The 16,935-nt window shown below is 40.8% G+C and overlaps 1 protein-coding gene across 1 annotated transcript in view; it reads left to right on the forward strand.

Annotated features, from left to right (window-relative positions):
• WNT5B (Wnt family member 5B) overlaps nucleotides 1–16,935 on the forward strand; it is a gene marked incomplete in the record, with an annotated part of 1,807,993 nt that overhangs the window by 329,170 nt on the left and 1,461,888 nt on the right. The window contains 1 exon segment of the mRNA XM_044087503.1: nucleotides 9,557–9,657.

The following is a 16,935-nucleotide window of genomic DNA, read 5'->3' on the forward strand; positions in this document are numbered from 1 at the left end:
CTGACCTTACCATGGAAGGCATTATAGTAGAGGTGTGCAGCAGTCTCCCATATTAGTGAGGACCAGATCCAGTATGGTTGCACCCCTAGTTGGTATATTGACTATTTGGTCCAGGGAGTTTGTGTTTACAAAATCTAGGAATCTCTGTGTAAGTACATTTGGTGTTATATAGGATTTCCAGTTAATAGTGGCGTAATTAAAGTCACATATGAATATGGTATTGGGTTGGATAGTTAATGTTTCCAAAAAGTTTAAATACATGGTATGGGTTTCCTGGGTCATAGAGGGGGACCTGTAGCTTGCAAGGTAGTGGTATTGGATTTTACCTGTGGTGATTTGAACATGGAGCAGCTCAAATGCATTGTCCTGTTTGACCAGCCTTGAAGTATATTTGTTTTTGATGTAAATAGAGACACCTCCACCTTTAGTCCCCACATGTTAAGTTGTTGTTGTGTCTTTCGGCTTTTCCCAGTTAGGGGTCGCCACAGCAGAACTCCGGTCCGCTAATGATTGGTAGTTGATTTTTATGTGCCGAGTTACCAACTCTGACGCACAACCTTCAACGAAGGTACGCCAATTCACGCATGTCTCCATGCAGAAGATGCTCTAGCTGAGAATCGAACCGGACAGCATCTTACTGTGAGGTGACAACGCTACCGCAGCACCACCACCGCGGGTAGTCCCAACCTGTGAAGTAGCTGGCCTAAATGTGTGGAAGGCATTATAACCTTGCACTGTTGGTGTGCTCTCTTCAGCTTTAAACCACGTCTCAGTGACCGCACAGACGTCAGCATTCTCTAGGGAAAAGAGAGTTTTTAGGGAGTGGAGTTTTTTGTGTACTCTCCTAGCATTAAGCAGTAATACCTTTAGATTTTCTAACTCTTTAAAAGGAAGATAAACTCTTTTAAAAGGAAGATATCATTTCACATTACTTGATTTGGAGTGGAAGTTTGTTCCAGAAAAAGGGGTAATGTTTACTTCATTCCAGTAAAATGTGAATTTGTCTGGGTATACATACGATATCATTTTTTTCTCTTTCATTTTCTTATCTTATATGTATTGTAAATTTTATTGTACATTTTCTTTAGCTTTTCTCACTGGGCCTCCATTGAAAAAAGGCTATGTTATCAGACCAGTCAGACTAATTTGGTAAACAAAAGTAAATTAATAAAATAGTACTCATTGCATAATGGATCTGTCTGCCTACCATGATTTGTTTATTTGCTGAAGGAGATCCAGATCTCTGATCTAATGCTCACTGGACTATTTGATTTGTGAAGATGTAAGAAGTCTTGGATTGCTGGATCCCTAGTGACCCAAAAACCAGATAACCTCTAAGTAGTCTATGGGACACTGAATACAAGGACAAAGCCTACAGCCTCTCTTGGTGACTGAGGTGTTTTAGGTCTGTCATCCTTTGTATTGGAAACCTTTTGGATTTCTCTAACTGTTTGATGTGTCTAGTGAGATACATCCTAAAGGGGGCATAGTATTCTATTATGGGTCTGGTCAGTGGGGAATATAGAGTGGTAAGGACTTCTCTGGATCTAGAGGAAATACTCTTTGTGATTAGCTGTGTTAGGTAGAAGGATTTGTTACCATTGTTGCAACATTATGGTCAAAGGAGAGGGAGTTGACCACCCCTGTTCCAAGCTCTCTCACAAGATCTTCATTTTGGAGTGGGGTGCTGTCTGTACTGTAAGTTAGTTGGAGGAACTGTTTGCTAAAAGCAACAATATTACACTTTTTAGCATTTAGTTTCTGACTGTCTTCTCTGCACCAGCTAGTAACATGTTTACACTGAAGTTGTAGTTTCTGTATGTCAATGAGGAATTTGATGATAACACTTAGTTTTCAACCATCTGCAGACTTGGTTAACCAGAGATCCCAGTTTTTGATTTGGAGATCAGAGAAGCATATACTGGAGAGCAGAGGTCCTAGCTTGGATCTCTGAGAGATTCTACTGATTACCTTCTTGCTCTCTGAGGATGCACCTGTCACCTAGCTTCAAAGGGATCACTTTGGAGCAAGGTTAATTATGTTAACAAATGGTATGGTATCAGATGCTTTGGAGAAGTCAAGATATGTTGTATGAACAGCATGACTGCTTTCCATAGCGTGTGTTACCCTCTCAAAGAAGTTTATCAGATTCATTAGACAGGGTCTATTATTAATGAAGCCAAAATGATGGCGGTCAAGTTTTAATTTAACATCTTAGTTTATCGGGTCAGTTGTAGCCACGGTGGTGCAGCGTTTAGCGTTGTCGCCTCACAGCAAGAGGTTCTCCTGTTTGATTCTTGGCTGGAGCGCCTTCTGCGTGGAGTCTGCATGTCCTCCCCATGGTCGAGTGACATCTAAAGACATGGAGGTAGATGCGTGCATGAATGGGTGTGCCTTCTTTGAAGGTTGGCGTTGGGAGTGCAATTCGGCATCGTAAAAATCCACTGCCAATGATTAGTGGACCAGAGTTCCACTGTGGCGACCCCTAACCGGGAAAAGCTGAAAGAGTTTATTGGGTCAGTTATGATCTGTTCCTTGGGCTTCTAGATAAGGCTCATCAGACTAATACATCTGTAGTTTCCAGGGCTTGTAGTATGGCTGCCCTTGTGAAGTGACATCACAACTGCTATGCACCATACCTTGAGTACAAAGCCAAGGTTAAGCTCAGGTGGATTAGCTGTAGGAGTGGGTCCACCAGCACATGTTTAGTGCTGTTCAACTGGCAGACAGACAGGTATGTTATCAGGTCCCATGGAGGATGCATTTTTTGTTTTGTAAAGTACCTTTAGCAAGCATTCTTTAGTTTTGACAGGGTATGAGAACCTTTGGAATGTCAGGGTCTGTTTAATTTTCTAGGGGGTGAAATTTACACCAAATTTGTCTACTAATAAATTTCCGATGTTTACTGGATCTAAGTAGGTAGTGCTATTTAAGTTCAAAGCAATGTTGAGTGTTAAGAAAAACAGCTCCATGGGTAGAGTTATGGTCTTATGTGTAGTAAGTCATGGGTTCGAGTCCATAACTGGCAGAATATGGCTGTAAATGAATGTACTATTTTTGAGGGGAGATCTATGCCTGGCATATAGGGCATTGTCAGACCTCACTCTGATGGACCTCCTCATATCCACAAAACAACCAGCACCAGAATTGCCCGTTTTAAAGACTTAAACCTTGCCTGTGATATAATTAGGTCCTGCTGGAGAGATAGGTATGTATCCCAGCGACTACCACATCTATGGAACAGGCTCCTCATCCATGTGAAGCAGAGCTGGTTCCTAACCCAATTCAAACGCAATTCATCCCTGGTTTGGCACCTATGTCTTTAATGGACACAGGTAACCTGTAAATGGTTCATCTCCCCAACCCCTGCTTACACTTATCCAGGGTATCGGAACTTGTCAGAGATTTGGGATGCATGGCTAGGCTTAAAAAGGCCCTTGTGGTCATTAGCCTAGTAAATACCTATGAATGTATGAACTTCTTGATGTAGGTAAAGAAGAATTTATAGTTATCCTTGGCTACCTATGCTAGTCTAAGTTTGAGGGATGCGTTTGTTTTCCTGGTGGTATTTTTCAGTATCGCCTGTAACTTATTGATGTTTCCCTTGATTTTCAGATCTTTACTTTTGCTGTATATTTTAAGAAACATTTTTTTTTTTGTTGTATTGTTTATTTCTGCATGTGGACCACCAGGATAGTTTGTATTTCTGGAAGGAACTGTCAGGTTAATAAATTTATGTAGGTGAGCATAAAAACTATTTGCACATCTACTAGCCATGTCAATATTTTGGGAGTTGCAGTTATACTTTGAGACTTTGTCATAAAATTGTAGGAGGTTAGTATGTTTGAAGTCAACATGTACTGTGATGTTTGTAACTGATGATTTGGGGATTTTGAAGGAGAAGGTCATCAGTCTGTTGTCATATATTACTGGAAGGGGTGTACCAGTGGGGTAGTGAATTTAGATGCTATATTTGTAAGAACCAGGTCAAGAGTATTTTGTCCTCTACTGTGATCATGGACTGTTTGTTGCAGGAAGTTCCTGTGTATGTAATCAAGGAGTTTTTGGGCATAACATGTATCTGAGGTATAGATGTCCCAGGTAATGTTTCCCAGGATGATGGAGTTTCAGTGTATTTAAAGTTCAGCCAGTATTTTTCAGAACTGAACGTGTGTTTCAGGGGGCATTGAGGGGGTCCTATAACATGCTATGGTCTGACAGTTGTTTTTTTTTTAGTGAGATTTGTATTTCTGTCAGTTTAGTTTGTGAATCTATTGGAATCTGCCTCGAGGTAATGTGGTCTTTAACAAATAATGATACCCCTTTGCAGTTCCCATCAGGTCTAAAAGTGTAAGTGCAAAATCCTGTTATAGAGAGAGTACTTTCTGCACATTTAAACCAAACTTCAGTAATAATACACACATCAATGTGCTCAGAATGTAGGGGGGGGGGATCAAGGTCAGGCAATTGGTTATTTAGACTCCTAACACTGAGCAGTGCTATTCCTGATATTATCTGGAGGGAGTTTTGTTGTGGTTTTAGGCTGTAAGATCCATTAACTGAACTCTGCCTAATAAAGGGCACTATAGGGGACAGCAATGGTTTTAGCAAGTGTGCAGAAACCATGGAATGAAAGGTAGTCCTTGGCAAAGCAGGTGGGGCTGTGCAGCAACTCATCCCAAGCTGACACATACTAGGTGGTGGTGTAAAGGTTAAAGCTAGGAGCTGTAGTCCCTGTGGTACAGAGTTTGATTCCCTCAGCCCTCATTTGCCTACTTTATGATCTTAAGCAAGTCACTTAACCAGAGATTGCTCCAGGGTCACCCCCGAAAAGGGATTGTGTGTCCAGTGGGCCTACCTGGTAAATAAAGGAGTTGTTGTTGTAACTCACTGGATAACCAGCTGGCTCACAGAGAGGACCAGGAAGTTAGGACTGGGGGCTAACTCCACAAAGAGGCTGTTCATCAGTGGCATCTCCCAGAGCTCTTTGCTGGGGTTGCTCCTCTTTGGCATCTAGTTTTCAGAAGTCAAGGCCAATGTCAACGGCCTGTGGCTTACCATGTTTGCAGATGATTACAAGCTAGGAGCAGTAATAGAAGCCCCCAAGATATTAACATTGTATGGGAAGGTATAACACAGAAATGACTGGTGCCAAAGCCATAGCTTAAAACTCAATGCCAAGAAATGTGTAATAGTACCTTTTGGGAATTTGGCCACCCAAAGAAACTACCTTATTGAGAAAGCACCCCTAAAAATGGATGCATTAGTCAGCGATTTGGGGACTCATGTAGATTGTAACCTGGCTTTCAATCAACATGTGTCTAAGGTTGTAAGAAAATAATTCTCCGTCACTCAGCTTATAATTAAGGGCATGGCATCTAGGTCCCGGAAAGTCATTGTGCCACTGTCCTCAGGCCTCATCACACCCATCATTGAGTTTAATACTCCTTTCTGAATGTGCCTGACCAAGCACATGCAACAACTGGAAAGTCCTGAGAGGTTCCTCACAAAAAGAATACGGGACGTAAACACAATGCTCTATGCAGATCACCTCAGAACCCTGTCTCTGTACTGTGTTTCCTGCAGACTGCTGAGAGACGATCGCTGGAGCCTGTTCTGATGGACCTTTTGCATATCTGCACAGTGAACAGCACCACAATTACTAGGTCTAAGGATTTAAACTTTGCCTACAGGACATGTTGGAGGGACAGGTGCATATCTCAGAGAATCCCCATTCTCTGGAATACTCTTCCCATCCATGTGAAGCAGAGGCCTTTCTTAACCGTATTCATGTGCAACGTGGACCAGTGGATGGGAAAATGGAAATTATACAATGCCTCCTCTAAAACGTGCACGCTGATTGGCCAGCCCAACCAGCGTGCCCGTTGTAAATCCCTCAATATACTAACGGAAAAAGGTCCGGTCGCCCGGACTTTTTCCGTTAGTATAAAACACTGTCTCGCTATGTTAAAAGAGTTTAACATAGCGACACAGGTTTAAAAAAAGCAACGCAGATCTCCGTTGCTTTTTTAAAGCTGTCTCGCTATGTTAAACTCCTTTAACATAGCGACACAGTGTGTAAAAAGCAACGGAGATCTTGCCATCTCCGTTGATTTTTTTTTAACCTGTCTCGCTATGTTAAATGAGTTTAACATAGCGAGACAGCTTTAAAATAAGCAACGGAGATCTCCGTTGCTTATTTTAAAGCTGTCTCGCTATGTTAAACCCATTTAACATAGCGAGATAAAAGCAACGGAGATCTTGCGTTCTCCGTTGCTTTTGCCCACAGCTCTGATGTACTGCGTAGGCATGCGCAGTACATCAGAACTGCCATGAACACCAGACAGCTGCGGAAGGGCAGCAAAGAGGTATTATACAATGCCATTATTTAAGAGAAGTAATTATTTCTTTTCTAAAATAATGTCATTATATAATAATAACCACTTCTGGGTGTGGTAATGCTGGATTTACCCACGGTTGTCTTTGTTTGGTCCCTCGGGCTTCGCCCTCGGGACCAAACCACACCAACCGTGGGTAAATCCAGCATTACCCACACCCAGGCGTGGGTTATTGCTATATTCACCCCTGGTCTGACACCTTTGTTTTTGGTGGACAGAGGTAGCTGTTAAATTATGCCTTAACTAACTTACATCCTTTAAAAGAACTTCTAAGGTACAATAACTCCTGGTATACATTTGAGTTGCATGACTATGCTTATAAAGGTCTCAGTGGTTGTTAGCCTAATATACACTTTGAACCTATGAATTAATCTTCTTTTATTTGTACCTTGGCTTCTAGGAGAAGGCAGGAAGGATTCCACTCAGTACCAGTGTCTTTCCTGCATTTGTACATGCATGAAGAGCCCAAAAATGTCCCCCTGCATATCTCTCAGAGTTTTGCATGTCAGGTAATTTACACACACATGGACCACCACTGTACTTGTTCAGCTTAAGGGTCTTGAGGGTCCTTGCAAATCGCAGCTCTTGGCACCTGAAAGACAACTCACTGTCACCAAATTTTTGTCCAGTCATGTGACAGTAAAATCTGGCTGCCTGACTATGGAGTCACTAATCACAGTATATTTTTATTTTTTGAGGGTATATGTGTACTGGGTTAGGGGTGATTTTTTCCTGGGGACTGTCTGTATGAGTGTGGTAATTTGTACTGTGGTGTTTGATTTCTCCTGAGTCCTGGTCTTGTTTGATCTTGGAGGCTTAAGGCAATGATGTTTTCACAGCTGTAACGATTGCCGTGAAGGGGTGTTGCACATTGTCTTCATATGTGAGAGGGATACCTCTAATTAGTTAAACGCTTGCATCTCTCACAGATAGTCTGTGACGAGGCAAATAATATTTATTGTCTGTGATCACCAGGCAGTAGCTGCACTGTCCAACTGTACCAAGTGCTATGAGTCTGGCAACTAAGGAAAGACAATCTGGCTGACTTTCTGTTTAGTCCAAGAGTTTAGAAATAAAGGATGTAAAAACTTTATTGTACTTTGCTTGAATTCTTCTTTCCTTTAGTAAATTTTTATGAGTTCAAAATAATGAATATTAGTTAATACAGTAAAATGTTTCTAGTATAATAATTAACATATTGGTAGGGCCCTAACTAAAGAAGAAACAACTAATGTAATTTGACTTGGTCCTGAAGTGAGGGGTACCATCATAGCACAACTTGTTACTTGGTGTGGCTCTATCTATTCTTAGTAAGAGTAAAACTTCAGTTGAAGTGCCTCCGTCTGTTGAGTACATATTTGCATGGTACATTACAAAGTGCAACTGAGGTCAGTATAGCTGAGGAAACAGTTCAAAGAAACCAATGAAAAAACAGCCAGAAATGTGAGCTTCGAAAACATAGCAACAGCATGTCTTTTCACACAAAATAGTCTACCTATCTGTCAGACTTGACCAGAATGTTGCTGTAATGATAACTAAGTTGGTAGTTAAAACTGAGGGAAAAGCAGCAGATTTAACACCAAAGAAAAGCACAGCACTTGATAAATCAGTCAGGTGACTGTAGAAACAATGCACTTCACCTTTCTATCAAAATGATATAGAACTGAGCAAAAGTGTTTTAACTATCACTAAAATACAGAAATTAACAGGCAACAGTGCAGAAGAAATAAAATACTTTCCTGCTTCTTGGCTTTGAAATGAAGTCAGAATGCCACTTTTTATCTTATTTTAGCTTTCTGAAATCTTAAAGTAAAGACCTTTACTTATTCCAACATATATTTTGAGCACAGCCTTCTGAATTCTTATAATAAAGCATAAATGCACTGCACTATTGGTGTAAAGGTAGTGCCCTGTTGGCGCAGAAGCACAACTTTGTATTGCTGCACATAACAGGACAAAGCTGTACATTGACTTGTTGACAAAGAAATGCTGCATTGCACTGCTAGTGAAGAAGCAATGTAGTGAAGCGAATATCATGTATCCTGTGGCTGTGGCACTTGTGGTTTGTGTTACTTTACCGTTGCACAAAGTGGTGGAACTGACTTGGCGAGCACCAAGGTAGACAAAGCAAGCTCTGGTAGAATTGTGTAGCTATACAGAGACTTACACAGCAGCTGTGGCACAGTAAGTAGCACTGTCACCTCACAGCAAGAAGTTCTCCAGTTCAATTCTTGCCCCTGGTATCTTCTGTGCGGAGTCTACATGTGTTCGCTTGGGTTTTCTCCATGCACTCTGTTTTCTTCCCACCTCTTAAAGACATGCAGCAGGTGAATCAGTGACTCTAAACTGTCCTTAGGTGTGTGTGTGTGTGTGTGTGTGTGTGTCTGTGTGTGTGTGTGTGTGTGTGTGTGTGTGTGTCTGTGTGTGTGTGTGTGTGTGTGTGTGTGTGTGTGTGTGTGTGTGTGTGTGTGTGTGTGTGTGTAGGTGTTTAACAGAATAAAGACCTGGCAATCTACTTCCTTTCCCTACTTATTTAGTAAACTCTGTGGATGGCAGCAGCTGTTCATAGAGTTTCTACTGGAGTCTGACATGACTAGTGAAGCACGGATGATGTGTTTGTACTGCTTTACCTATGCTTTTTCAAGCACATTCTTTTGAAGACAGTGAGCCAAAATACATGAAAAAATGTTGATCAGAGAGCATGCTCTTTTGTGAACTTAATACATTTATTTACACTGTAAGTGAATTTACCTGGTTCTGATTATCATTTGCTTGTGGACGGCCATTTAATTTTACAAAGTAAAAGAAGTGCAATATATGGTTATTAAACACTAAATCTGTGTTGTCTGGTATCCTAGTCCTCCCACAGCACAGTAATCAGAGGTGAGGAAGAGGGGTGCATCAATTGTACCTCTGAATCTTGTCTCCCAGTAACAGTCTTTCTATGTCATCAACAGTGACAACACGGCTCTGGGTGATGCTACAGTTAAACAGTGGAAGGTCAGACAGCAGTTCAGTGATATAATGTGATGTTAGTTTTCTAAAAAGATCCGAGAGAATGGAATAGCATACATTACAGTTGTTCAACATCAACCATTGTAAATATCATTGACAAAGTGCAGTGAACTCAGGACATTCTTCTCCACTGTTTTACACAGGTGCTGAGAGGACATCACATATCACACCACAAAAGTCTACATGCTGTGGTATGAACCAGAACTCGACTAGATACAGCCACCCACTTCAGCCATTCTGAAAGGTAAGTTACCACTACTTTCTCTCTTCCCCAGTGAAAGCAAAGTGTGTGCGTGTGTGTGTGTGTGTGTGTGTGTGTGTGTGTGTGTGTGTGTGTGTGTGTGTGTGTGTGTGTGTGTGTGTGCATGCGTGTGTGCGTGTGTGTGTGCGGCGTGTGTGTGTGTGTGTGTGTGTGTGTGTGTGTGTGTGTGTGTGTCTATTCTACACTGAAAGATAAGGACTATTGCTGAAGAGAGGCAAGCAAAGCTGGCCATAACAGTTTAGACTTTACAGAGCATCCTTATTTTTGGTTAGTGTAGTAGTTGACAAATTTGACATGTATGTCAAATGTTAGTTAACTGTCAATAGTGGGTGCTGGCAACCTTGTGGAAATTGCAGAATATGTTTTCTTGCTGTTTTAGAAGACAATCCAAAATGAAGGAATGTCTCTCATCTGAGTAATGTTGATTGCAAAAGCATGGCGTTATTTTTGTCACTATGAATGCAAATATCAAACGTTATAGCTACACCATTTTTTCACAATAAAAGTATTTTGCAGTTTACATGCTACTTCCAGAATGTGACTAGCCTAGTTTCCTCAGCAATGTTCTGACATACTAGTGACATGTGAAAAGTAATGGGCTAAGCACAAAAGCATCTGGATCACCTAAGGATACTGGCAGAGAAGAAGAGAAATCGCCTTCCCATTTAATTGCTTGTTTCCTTCCTGCAATATAGCTAGAAATCACTAGAGTGACTCTTGGGATAGGTTATAATAGAGATGGTGGTGCAGCAGGAGTTGATCTTAGGCAGATGCAAGACTTGTGATGGTATTTTTTGTACATTTAGTTGACAACACAGATGTTCACTAATCACAGTTTCAGCCCATTGTCAAGTATTTTCAAGGTTAAAAATCATGCTAGGTAACAGAGAAAACTTTGTTGTTATTAAAATGTTGCAGGAATTGCATATCCATGAACTTCTCCAAACTTAGGGGCAGTGAAGTGGGAAGTACATTGGTTTGCAAATTACAGACTACACACCAGAGCAACCTTTTTATGACAGTGTACAGTAATTGTCTTATTCCTTAAAATGAGGATTTAAGATTCAGTAATGCAACAGCTGATGAGAATATCAACCAAGAGAAATGGGGAACACATGATATGGTTTAATAAGCCACTGAAGAGGACAGTGCATGATTACAATGGGCAAGAAAGGTAGTACTGTTTGGATGAGGGGAAAAGACCAACAGATCAGTGGCTTACAGTCAGTTTAGATATACTGAAATATTTCTTCACAGAGTAGGTAGTAGATCCTGAATCATCGGCCAGAATAAGTGATAAAGGGTTGAACAGAAAACAGCTAAGGTGTTTAAGAAAGCTTGAGATTCCTGTCATGCTATATCACATGGTGAGAAGCAACTGTTTTGTGCCATCTGCAAATTTTGTGACAGATTAAATGCATCTGTGTTCTGCTTCCTTTTTCTTTTATGTACTGTAATTCTATGTAAAAAAGGCAGAGTACATTAAATCTACACAAACTGGAGGACAAAAGAGATAAAGGGATGTGATCTGAGCACATCATATACTAAATGGAATGGGAATAAAGGCACAGCCAAGAAAGGAGAGGGAAACAGACAGTATTGACTGCATCTAAGGGGAGTAGAGGAGGGCTTAAGACTATTTTCAGGAAGTGCTTTTTTAGTAAAGTGGAGGTAGAATCATGATGAAGATAAGTGGAAATGTGGAAGCCTGAAATCTGGTGTCAGCCTTTAAATTGTTTAATAGACTGCAGTCACTACATCTGACCTCAGTATTGCAGGAGCTCTTCTACAAGTGCCTACACCTACAAGTTTACTGAGAAGTTCGTCATTGTTTAATGTACGCATATCTATTGTGAAGAACTCTGCTACATATTAACTTTAATCAGGTAAATACGTATCTGCTCTGTGATTGAAAGACTCTGTGAAATAGTCCTTGCACTCTATGGACCTCTTACTAAATTGGCCACTGTCCCTTTTTTGCTTGACCATTAGACTATACTGCATAGTGTTTAGTCTCTGGAAATGACAGACAACTTGTTTTACTTGCATCTCTTTGTTAATTACTTTGTTCTGGCTACAAACTGGTTGCTCTCAGTTGTAAATTGACCTGAGGGTGGGAATGACTGTATAAAGAGGAAAGATGGTGATATTGCTTTAATATTTCCCAGTACCTACCCCATTTCTTCATACAGCAAACCAACATCAAAATTCGGTTCAGTAGAGCTTCTTATTACTTTCCTCAAAATAAACAATCCTAAACAAATGTGTATTACTGTCCTTTGTATCCCTCCTGGTGGCAATACAGCTGTACTGGAAGATGTCTTACATCGGATATCCATAACATTTCTACAAGAAACAATATTACTTGGTGATATGAATGTCACTTGGTTGGACATAAACCTTAACTCTCCTACATCTAGCATGAACTTGTATGGTTTCATACAATTAATAGCCCCACACATTACAGCAAAATATCAAATTCTCTATTAGTCTGGATTGTAGTATCAGACTCTAGCAAATGCACCACCACAGGTACAATGTCAGAATCTCTCAGTGATCATCTCCCAGTCCATACAACTAGACATCTCACACATCCAGTTAGGCAGCGTATTTATAAAACATGTAAACCTTTCCAAGTTTAACCCAGACATAACGTTCATTACTACACTATCATCTGTTAACTGGAACTTCCTAAAAATCATCCCTATTAGATGATGCTATAACTGAATTCAGTACAACTCTTCTAAATATCCTAAATAGCCTTGAACTTCATAGAAGAAAGAGACTGGAAACAAATAATGCAATTTGGCCATCAAAAAAAGAGTAGAATGCTAATGGAAGATAGAGAAAAATATGGAAAGAATGGCAAAAATATAAAAAACCTCAGTATCTTGAAAACTTCAGACTGCTTCACAATCATACTAAAAAGCAAATAAATTAAGACAAAAACTATATGATAAAAACTTTCAGAATAATACTAAACACATCCCTAAAAATGTTGGAAATGTTGGACATCCATTAAAGAAGTCTTATATCCCGGCCAAAAATTCAACCCAAACCACTCCCCCAGTAACTGACCACTCAACAGTGCAATACAGTTTAACTCTTATTTTATAAGTAGTATAGCATCTCTTACCAAGAATTCCTCAACATCTAATTCCAGCCCTGACCTACAGCCACATATTACCCACATCCACTTTCACCTTCAAATCTGTGTCCACATCCTATATAAAACTACTCTTAATCAAACTTAAACCATACTCTTTTTCAGCTGATGACCTTCCAAGTTAGTACCTAAAATGGCAGACTGTAGCATTGCCTGTCCTGTTTCAATCCTTATAAATAGGTCAATCCAGGAATCCCACATTCCCCTCTCTCTGGAAAAAGTCACACATTATCCCTCTGCACAAAGGAGGAAATTCAACAGACATTAATAACTTTATACGTATAGCAATCTTATCTCTTGTCACCAAAACACTTGAAAAATGTATTCAAAATCAATTGCTAGACTATCTCATGCAGGAAGAACTCCTATCCCTTACACAATATGGTGTCTGCACTTCCCATAGTGCTAGCACTGCCCTTCTAAGCTATGTAGATACCGTCAGTAAAGCTAGAGATAATGGCAAACTAGTGTCGTCCTTATTTCTAGACTTGTCTAAAGCCTTCAGCATAGTCTGTCACAGCAAATTTGTACTTCAAATATCCTCACTAGGGCTCTCTCAGCCTACCTCTGTGGTTCAAAAGCTACCTATCTAATAGGTATCAGTCAGTAAAATGGCACTCTACACTCTCCCCTTACCTCCCAGTCACCACCAGTGTACCTCAAGGTTCTATCTTTCGTCTCCTCCTGTTTAACATTTCACCAACACTGTCTATACTTCCGCACAACAGACCACCCTAGTACAATCCGCAGATGATTCTACTGCCATTTGCACATCCGGCAACATGATACACCTACAAAAAATTAGTCAGGAAACTTTAACAGTCTTTGAAATATGGCTTCATAGCTCACAGCTAATGCTCAAGCCAGTAAAGACCAAACTACTACTTTTTCCCCAAATCCCCCTCTCATGAAAAAAACAGAATTTAAAACCTTCTCTCTTAATAATACAACCACTGAAGTAATTTCTTATAGCAAACTATTATGGATGATAATCTTACATTTGACCTGCACATACAAAATTGCATAAGAAAAACTCATCAAAAACTAGGGATGCTTTACACAGCCAAAAACTTTCTCACCGACACAACTAAAGCTACACTTGCCACTACTTATCTCCTCCCACACTTCTTTATGGTGCTCCAATCCTTACTAACCTTCAGGCATCGCAATGTATAACAAAGTTGCTAAATTTGCAGCACATACCCCTTTCAGAACCCACCACTTTATATCACTTAAAAGCCTAAATTGGTCAGAAATGCCACATCTACTAACATATACACAACTTCTTATCACCTATACAATTATCCAGCATCCATCTGCCTGTCCAGCACTAAAAAACATTCTACACAACTATGTTCCCAGTTGGTCATTGCGATCCAGTGACCAGAAACTCCTGTCTGTCTACAAACCTAGCAAATCTTCTGGGGATTGCCTGTACTCGTACAAGGATGTTAAGGCCTGGAACTCCTTACTTGTATCCGTCAGGTCTATACCCTCCCTCCCATCTTTCAAAATCACTGTGAAAGACTTTCTAGCTAAAAATCTGGTTTTGTTCTTGCTCAAAACAAGGATAAACTATACCCCGAAATGTGAACAAGTACCTTTTCATTCCGTATATCTCATTACTCTCCCTTCGTCACTTACTTCCTTACAGCTTGGTACTTTGGCATCTGAGTGTGTGTGTGTGAGTTTATGTAAGTATGCAGTTTCAGTCTTGGGCATTTCACAGAACATAGTGACAAGAGTGCATTGCCTAGTTTTTACAGAGTGCCACATGACGTACATTACCTTTGGCAGCTGTAGTCTGCCTTTACAGAGATGACCTTACAGTAGAATGCAGCAACAGCACTGTCTCCATTCTTGGTGAATTTTCTCAGCAGAACTGGAGATCTCCTACATTCATGCAGTGAGTCTGATTGCATGTACACTTGCAGTAAGTAACTCCATGCCTTTATAATCTGCATTCCACAAGGGTATGAATAATATAAGTCTAAGGGCAGATTAAAAACAAATATAGTGAAAACAGATTATTGGTGTCCATAGTGACTTGTTTTCACTGTTGTCTTTGACAGGAGTTCAACGCTGCTGGTAACTTGGGTGCAGTGCCGAGCTCTTTTATTTCCAGAAAAAAAAAATAATTAAGGCATTTGTCACATATCCCATTTTTCAACTATTAAAAAATACAGACATAACTAAAACTGGAAACTGTGGAATTATATTGTACTTGGAAACTTGTTTTTTGTGCAGTTTACTTGCACTGCTGCTTTAAAACTACATAAGTCACCCTTGCCTTGGATTTGGACAACTAAAAGGCACAGCAGGCTTGTAGAGCAGATGTTCTTTGTGTTTCACTGTTGCAGTCATTACATTTGGGGGTAATCTGCTGGCAGGTTGCCTTCAGTCGGCCTGAATTCCAAAGTCTTGGGTCTTGCGTCATTTGCTGTCTTCTCTTCCATGACGTCAGGTTGTCAGGGGTATAAAACATGCAACCGATGCCATTTTCTTTAGTCTTTCTTGCCGTGCGGTGCCCGAAGCAGAAGCAGAAGCATTTCGAAAGTGCCGGTCGGCCGACTACTGAAATATTCGCGTTTGAGTTTCAGAGCCGAAGTCTTCATTAAAGCTAAGTACCCCATTGGGGAAACTTTTTTCTTGCTTTTTACCGATGTCAGGAAAAGTTAATAATTGTATTACTTGTGGGAAGCAAATACCTCATAATGATTTCCATTTATACTGTATTCCTTGCCTAGGCCGTGGTCACAACGTGCCTGGCTGTCGGTTTTGTGCAAGATTTAACCAACGCACTATTAAGCGTCGGTATATTTTTGCATCGAAGTATTTCGGAAACAGATTTAACTTCCCAGAGATGTCGTCGGATAGCAATCCGACTACCGGAGTACATAAAAAAACTCAAAGAAAAAGACAGAGAAAGGCAGTCGAGATCCAAAACCAACGACGAAGCTTCTCCTAAGCCAGTCGCCGGTTCGCCGGTACTCAGTGAGGTGCTTTCGCAGCCCCTGATACTCGCTACCTTCGAGTCGCAGACCTCTACCGACACCCATGTGGAGTCCGGCATGCCCGAAGATACTCAAGGTATTGGACCGATGGATGTATCTCCCTTGGATGTGTCCGGAGCCGCTGAGCAGGCACCAGCTTCTGAGGGTGTATTAAGATCTCAACATTTTTATATCAAACCGATGAAAGCTGCAAAACTAAAGGCAAAGACACCTTCTAAAACTAAAAAAACGATGCCTGAGCCACATGCACAGGCCACTATGCCTAAAAAACAGATGATCAAATTGGCTGAAGACCTTATTACCTTGATCAGGGGTACCCATCCCCCTCCAGATAAGAGGCCTAGGCAAGACACTGACTATGAATCTTCAGAGCAAGTTTCTATTTCTTCTGATTCCTCTTCTGATCAGGAATCATCTTTACCTCCCTATGAGGATTCTGATGCTGAGGAGTCCATTCCATCTGCATCCCCTCCTGAGGATTATTCATTTGGAGAAACCTTGCATACTTTGAGGGAGCACTTTCACTGGGAGAGTCAAGACTTCTCAGAATCAAAAAAGAGGCTCAGGGATTTCCTCCTTCTCCCTCAGCACAAGCCTCTAGCCATTCTCCCTGTGTTAGACATTGTGGATGATGTTTTCTCGGAGTCAAGCCTGACCCCTGACTCTCTACCTCCGGGTCCCAGTAAGCCTGACAGGTACTACTGGGTCCCTGACTCTCATAATTTTTTATTTAGAAGCCCTGCTGCTGATCCTGAAACTATTTCACAGGGTCTAAAGGGAGTTAAGGCCTCAGCAGTCAAAAACCCTACCCCCTCCGACAGAGATTCAAGTGCGCTGGACAGATGGGGAAAAAAGGTTTATACAACTGCACCCTTGGCAATCAGGGCCTTAAACTGTCAATTTCATATGCTTAAGTACCAACAACATGTTATGAGATTGCTGAAATGGAAAATGATGTTGATTTCAGAATGTGCAGAAAATAAGGAATTGCAGGAATTATTGCATGCAGCTGAACAAGTTGGAAAGCATACTTTGCAATGTGGTTTTGATTCTTTAGAGGCCTCCTGCAGGGCCGCAGTT

Source organism: Protopterus annectens, chromosome 11.part0 (assembly GCF_019279795.1).
Source record: "Protopterus annectens isolate FY-2018-M chromosome 11.part0, PAN1.0, whole genome shotgun sequence".
NCBI classification, from domain to species: Eukaryota; Metazoa; Chordata; order Ceratodontiformes; family Protopteridae; genus Protopterus; species Protopterus annectens.